This window comes from Propithecus coquereli, unplaced genomic scaffold (genome assembly GCF_000956105.1).
Source record: "Propithecus coquereli isolate 6110/MARCELLA unplaced genomic scaffold, Pcoq_1.0 Scaffold150, whole genome shotgun sequence".
NCBI classification, from domain to species: Eukaryota; Metazoa; Chordata; class Mammalia; order Primates; family Indriidae; genus Propithecus; species Propithecus coquereli.
In genome coordinates this window covers 6,966,814-6,973,619 of record NW_012139414.1, presented here as the reverse complement: position 1 = coordinate 6,973,619, position 6,806 = coordinate 6,966,814, and positions in this window count along the sequence as shown.

Here is a 6,806-nt window from a genome sequence, read left to right as displayed (position 1 = left end):
CCATTTCCTGGATGTTGAGAGGATTGTTTATTTGATTTTAGCCTCTATCCCAACAGGCCCAATTTCATGGTTAGTTGGGTAAATCCCAAAAATAAGCCTTTCTCAAAAACAAGCTGAAAAGAAATATTTGTGCCTTAGGGAAAAGAAACATGGTGAAGACAGGCTAAGGTTGTCAGGGCAGAGAGCTAAAGAGCAGAAGACAATGACTGTGGACCTCTCTGTGGTAGAAATATTTCCTCTACGGCCTTTGCCACAGTTGAGGCGAGGTCTCTGTACACAGCAGGTAAAATGCTTGCGTTTCCTTTGATAGGCTGTGTCCTAATTAGTTTCATCTGCTTCCCTAGGAACTTCCCAAGCAGAGGCTCAGCGCTGTTGGGGTGAGAGCTGAATTATGAGAATCTGGTTAGATGACTGAAAACTCCCAGAGCAACAGATAGTTGCTCTAGGTTACAATGAGCCGCTGACCTTGGCTTACCTTAGGGGAATTTCCTCGAGAACAGCAGAGATAAGAAAAGGCAGGCCGAGCCAATTCTTCATCAGCTCTGAAGGCACCTTTCCTCTGCTGGCATAGGCTTTGTTTACCAGTGCACTATTTAGTCTTAAATGTTAGGGACTAGCTCATTCTGGTTGTAAAGAGGCACTCCAGGCTGAATGACAGTGGCAACAGAAATGCTGTATTGTCTGTCTTTCTGACCACCCTCAGTTTCCTCCCCTGACACAGCAGCCCAGGGCTGGTGCTGGCTATTGAGACTAGGTGAGCCTCATTTGCACAAGGGGCAAATCATTTGCATCTTTAAAGAGGGCACAGTTATGTAGGTCTTTCCATGGACAGAATATGTAAGAACTAGAGGTCGATTAATAAGAATTTGAATTTGCAGGCTGTTGCATTCATTTTTGAATTTAAAATATTAAGATGATTACCATGTGAAGACCTTTTTAGTATTCAGGCTTTGGAAAGTTTAGTTGCTCCAGGCATGTGGTTGCTTTAGGTCATAGGAATATTGTTAAAAATCAGATTTACCATATTCACTCTGTTCCCTGTTTGGGGGAAGAAAATGCCCATAGACGTTAGTTTTTTCAAATTGGTACTCATCTGGTAAGACTACACATTTTCAGTGTTACTGTTAATTGGATAACTTTTCACGCCCTTGCAACTCTTACCGCCCTAGCTCCCAAACAATTGATTGCAGTTATATTCATCTTAACTTTATTGTCCAAGCAGCTGAAATATGTTTACAGCCAACATTGAAAGTAACAGATTGTCTTTTTAACTCTCTCCAGTATTGGGGATTTGACCAGGAGCTGTTGATTTATTTGCCAGGGCACACAAGTGCCTATCTCATTTGTATGCCATTTCTTTTTAAGTGTGTCAGGTGGTTTTTCTTGATGGATTTAGGGCTTCTTCTAGTTAATAATAAAGTTGTTTCCAGGTGATTGTCAACCTGTGACATCTTACAAATCTTTGAAGAGTTTGTATTGTTATGGGTAGAAATAAAGTAAAATCTGATTTAGGCTAAATTATGTGATTTTTTTTTAAAGGTTGACTATTTAGATATAAAATTTTTATTGGATTTCAAGAAAATTTTAAGTTTCTATATTTGGGACCTGAATTTAGCCTCAGTTTTTGATTAAACCAGGCTCTGGAAGACATAACCTTTATAAGAAGCATATTTTCTGTGTAATATTCGTATCACATTAATAGGAAAACATTTCAGAAAAAAAAGTCATAATTTACGTAAAAAAACACGATCACATCTGGGGGTGAGAACTGGGAGTCTGGGAGCTTTGCTTTTCATTTTATATCCTTCTATATGGTTTTAATTTTTGACCATGCGATTTTTTTTATTCCTTAATGAGAAAACAAGTGCATTTGTTTGCATGTTGTCCTTGGAGTTGACAGTTTAATTATGTCCCACACATGAAGACGAGGCCCAGTCTTGTCACTCGTACCTTCCAGGAGAGGCAGCCCTGAGAAGGGCTGGCGCAGGCCCTGGAGCCTGTGAAGAAGACAATTTTGAGAACTCGCACCAGCATCTGGCCCATTGATTATAGCTGGGTATTGTATCTTTACGTCTACCAACTGTGAACTAAAATAAAATCCTAAGCCCCTGCTGACTGAATGGATCCCCTCTTAGCCAAGAAGACCCCAGGAAAAAAATTGAGTTCCTGGCCATGAAGGGAAGGGAGGTCAGACATGCCTTGTTACACCTCCTCCTTTTTGGAGTTTAAGGTACAGTTGACCAGCATTAATCTTAAAACAGAGATCATAAGACTGACAAAACAGACTCTTTGTGACAATAAGATACTAAATTATTAACAGGACTTAAGGCCATGCAAGGCAAAGGCTAAATCACACCTGCAGGCTGAGTCAGTATACTGTGGTGTTGTGACTTGTCTCTGATTAACAGACTTCCTTATCTTAACTTAAAATATCCCAAGCTTTTAGACGAAGTTTTATGTCTTTAACCAATTTCAAATCAAAGAATCTTTGAACCCACCTATAACCTGTAAGCCCCCACTTCTAGATGTCCCACCTTTTCAGTCCAAACCAGTGTATTTACCTGCAATTCCTGTCTCCCTAAAATGTGTAAAACCAAACTCTGGCCTTACTGCCTTGGGACCAGTTGCTCAAGAGTTCTTGGGCATGGCTCCCCAGGGTGCGGTCACACATATTTGGCTCAGAATAAGCCTCTTTAAAAAATTTTACAGAGTTTGGGGTTTTTTTTCCGTTAACATAGCCTTACTTTATTATTCTTGACTTTTGTGGTTTTCTTATTCACCAGCAGCTAGGGTAAAGAGTAGACATGTGTTTGGGGACTTTTTGGTGGGGAATCCTCTGGTTTTTAACATGGAGAAATTTTTTAGGAAGGTACTACTAAACTCTTGAAAAACTAAATAGACACCCAATTTGAGGTTTACTGAAAATTTTTCCTTGCCTCTTTTGCTTAAAAGTTACATTATGACCAGCTGCCACCTTAGAGGGCTTCCCATTTATTCAGGACTCATTCATGAAGTAATAGGTGTTATTTCCCTAATCTGTTGTGTAGCCATACTAGCTCTCAAGAATTTATAGCATGGTGAAAGGTGAGTATTAGGGTTTCCATATATCTCTAGAAAGAGATTTATTATAAGTTATGGCTCACATGATTATAGAGGCTGGAAAGTCTGCAAGCTAGAGACCCAGGAAAACCCATGGTATAATTTGAAGGCCTGAGAGTTAGAGAGCCAATGGCATGGATTCCAGTCTGGGTCTGAAGCCCTGAGAACTAGGAGCACCATGAGCAGAAGATTGATGTCCCTGGGCTCCAGTGATCCTCTTGCCTCAGCCTCCTGAGTAGCTGAGACTACAGGTGCACACCACCATGCCTGGCTAATTTTTAAAAATTATTTATAGAGACAGGGTCTCACTATGTTGCCCAGGTTGGTCTTGAACTCCTGGCCTCAAGCAGTCCTCCTGCCTCAGCCTCCCAAGTTGCTGGGATTACAGGTGTGAGCCACTGTGCCCAACTCCTCACAGTTTGTTTAGATCAGGGGTCAGCAAACTTTCTTTAAAGAACCAGATTGCAAATGTTTTAGATTTTGCAGATCATATGATTGGTGTTACAGCACAAAAGCAACAATATACAGTACATAAACAGATGAGTTTGTGTTCCAGTAAAATTTTATTCATAAAAATTAGGCAGTAAACTATAATTTGCTGACCTCTCATTTAGAAGGTTCTAGAGTCAGGAGGAGAGCTTTCCTCCATGAGTTCCTCAGTGTGGCTTAGTTTTCTGCAGATCATTTGGGCTCTTGCCATGGGTGCTTTAAGAGCTGGCTTACCAAATCCCGGTGGGGATGCAGCCCTCCAGCATGATGCGGAAGTCTCATGGAGTGTACTTAGTCCTGGCTGCCTCACCTACCATGCAGTGTGGGGCTACCTTGAGGATTCTGTGTTCAGTCACAACTACTACAATTTTGGGTGTCCTCATCAACAAAGGTTTGTTGAGCACACAGTATGTGCCATGCTCAGTGCCATATACTTGGACCGCAAAGTCAAACCTCAAATTGCATTTGGCCTGTGGGACAAGACAGGTTGATACCACCACTGTTTCTTCTCTAATCCATTATGCACCCTGCCCATTCTCGATATCCCTGAAATACTTCCTATCCTCAACTCAAAAAAGGCTTCCTATAGCATTAAAAAAAAATCTGGATACAGTGACTTCAGCAAAATGGCAGACTAGGAGACTCAAAGCTCTTTTTCCCCCATGGAGATAGCAAAAACAACCAAATGCTGGCTAAAGTGGTGTTGTGGGAGCTCAGGAAAACAGTCAAATGTCGACAGTATCCAAATGAACGGCCAATCAAGAAAAAGCCATATTCAAAGCAGTTGGAAAGTTCGTGGCATTTTTGCTTACTTTGCTCTACCACCTCCTCAGCATGGCACATTCTTGGTTGGGAGGAGGCAACAGTGCAGTTCCCAAATCCTCCCTCAAACTGGAGGGAGCAGAGCAAACCTTATCTGCAATGTTCTAACTTGTTGGGGGGCTGTCTGAAGGGCTAGTTTCTATTTCCCCTGACTGGAGCTCTGAAGGGTGCAGGGAGTGGGGGCACAGTGGAAAGTGGTAGGCACTGCTCACAAAAGCTACAGGAAGACAAGACCTGCAGACACCTGAGGTGAGACATTGCAGGTGGAGACAACAGACCATCTAAGTCCTCAAGGAGAAGCTGGGCTGAGACTTAGAGAAATTAAGACATGAAAGCAGCCATGTATAGAGGGGACTCAAAAAGGCCACAGAGGCCCAATGAGATGCATGCTCGGAAAATACACGAGAAGATTTAGTGCTATGGTTGAATGTTTTTATCTCTGCCAAAATCGTGTGTTGGAAACTTAATCCCCAGTGCAACAGTGTTGGGAGGTGGGGCCTCATAGGTTCTTAGGTCATGAGGGCTCCATCCTCATGAAGGGATTAATGCTGCTGTAAAAAGGCCTTGGGGAATGGGTTGTAGGGGCCAAGGAAAAACTTCCCCTTTACCCTCTGAAGATTTGTTGAGAAATAAACTCACAAAAGGTAGATTAATAGGAAAAAAATGGCATACAAATTTATTACCATGCACACGGAGAAAATCACAGAATGATTACCCCACCATGCAAATACAGATGGTTATATAGTCTTCTTAGGGGAAAGGGAGATGGGGAGTGTTGATGATTTTAGGGAGGTAGTGAATGATTTTTAGGGGAATTCAGTGGGCTTGAAGAACATTACAATGGCCTGGGACAAAGTCTGTTGGGCCCACAGAGCAGACAATGGTTTGTGACAAAAGTCTGTCTGGGTGTATTGATAGACTTCAATCTTTCTTCCCGTGACAGGAGTTCAGTTAATGAAAACTCAAGGAAAGGACGAGTCGTAATTGTTTTCTTCTTTGGCAGGTGCAAACTTTAGGCAGATAAGGGAACTTCAGAGAATAACTTCATCTTGTGCTTTGGGAGAAAGGATTGAGAGATGGGGGATGAGGGTGAAGGTCAGAGAGACCTTGAGAGGCCTATTCTTCAGTTCAGTGTATCAAAGTGCCATATTTTGGGGTATTGGTTTCTGAGCCCCGAAAGTGTTCTCTACTCTTCTGCCACGTGAGGACACCGTTTGTCTCTCTCTTGCCCCTTCTGCCTTCCACCGTGTGAGGACACAGCCAGAAGGCCCACATCAGATGCCAGCACCTTGATCATGGACTTCCTAGCCTCCAGAACGGTGAGAAATAAATTTCTGTTCTTTATAAATTACCCAGTCTGATACCTTGTTATAGCAGCACAAAATGGACGATGACAGAAACTGGTACCAGAGAAGTAGAGTGTTGCTACAAGAAATACCCAAAAATGCAGAAGCAGCTTTGGAACTGGGTATTGGGTAGAGGCTGGAACAGTTTTAAAAGTGAAGGCCAGAAAAAACCTAGATTGTCCTGAATGTAGCATTAAGGGCAATTCTGGTGATGAAAAGAGCTACAGGGAAAGTCTTACTCTTTTTAGAGATTATTTAAGTGGTCCTGACAGTGGAGATTATTCTGATGAAGTCTCAGATAGAAACAAGGAACAAAGTATTGGAAACTAGAGGAAAGAACATCCTTTCTATAAAGTAGCAAAGAACTTGGCTGAATTATGTTCATGTCCTAGGACTTTACAGAAGGCATAATTTAAGAGTGGTGAACGAGGGTATTTGGTGGAAAGGAGTCTCTAAGCAAAGTGTTCAGGGTGCCGTGTGGCTTTTCTTAACTACTTGTAGGAAAATGGGAGAAGAGAAACAATTTAAAGAATTTAATTTATAATTAAAAGGGAAGTAGATCATAAATGTTTGGTAAATTCTTGGCCTGGCCATGTAAAGAATAAAAAGCATGGTTTTTCTCTCAAGGGAAAGCCAAGGGTGTGGCCAAGTGACCATTTGATAAAGAGATGAATATGGATAGAAGGTAGCCAGGTGTTATTCATCAGGACAATGGAGGATGGGGCAAAGCCTGGTGGCTCATGTCTGTAATCCCAGCACTTTGGGAGGCCAGGAGTTTGAGATCAGCCTGAGCAACATGGTGAGACCCCATCTCTACAAAAAAAATTTTTTCGGTTAGCCGGGTGTGGTGACGTGCATCTGTAGTCCCAGCTACTCAGGAGGCTGAGGCAGGAGGACCGCTTGAGCCCAGGAGTTTGAGACCGCAGTGAGCTATGATCGTTCCACTACACTCCAGCCTGGGAGAAGAGACCCTGTCTCTAAAAAAAGATAAATAAAATACAAATTTAAAAGAAAAAAGGGCCGGGCGCGGTGGCTCACACCTGTAATCCT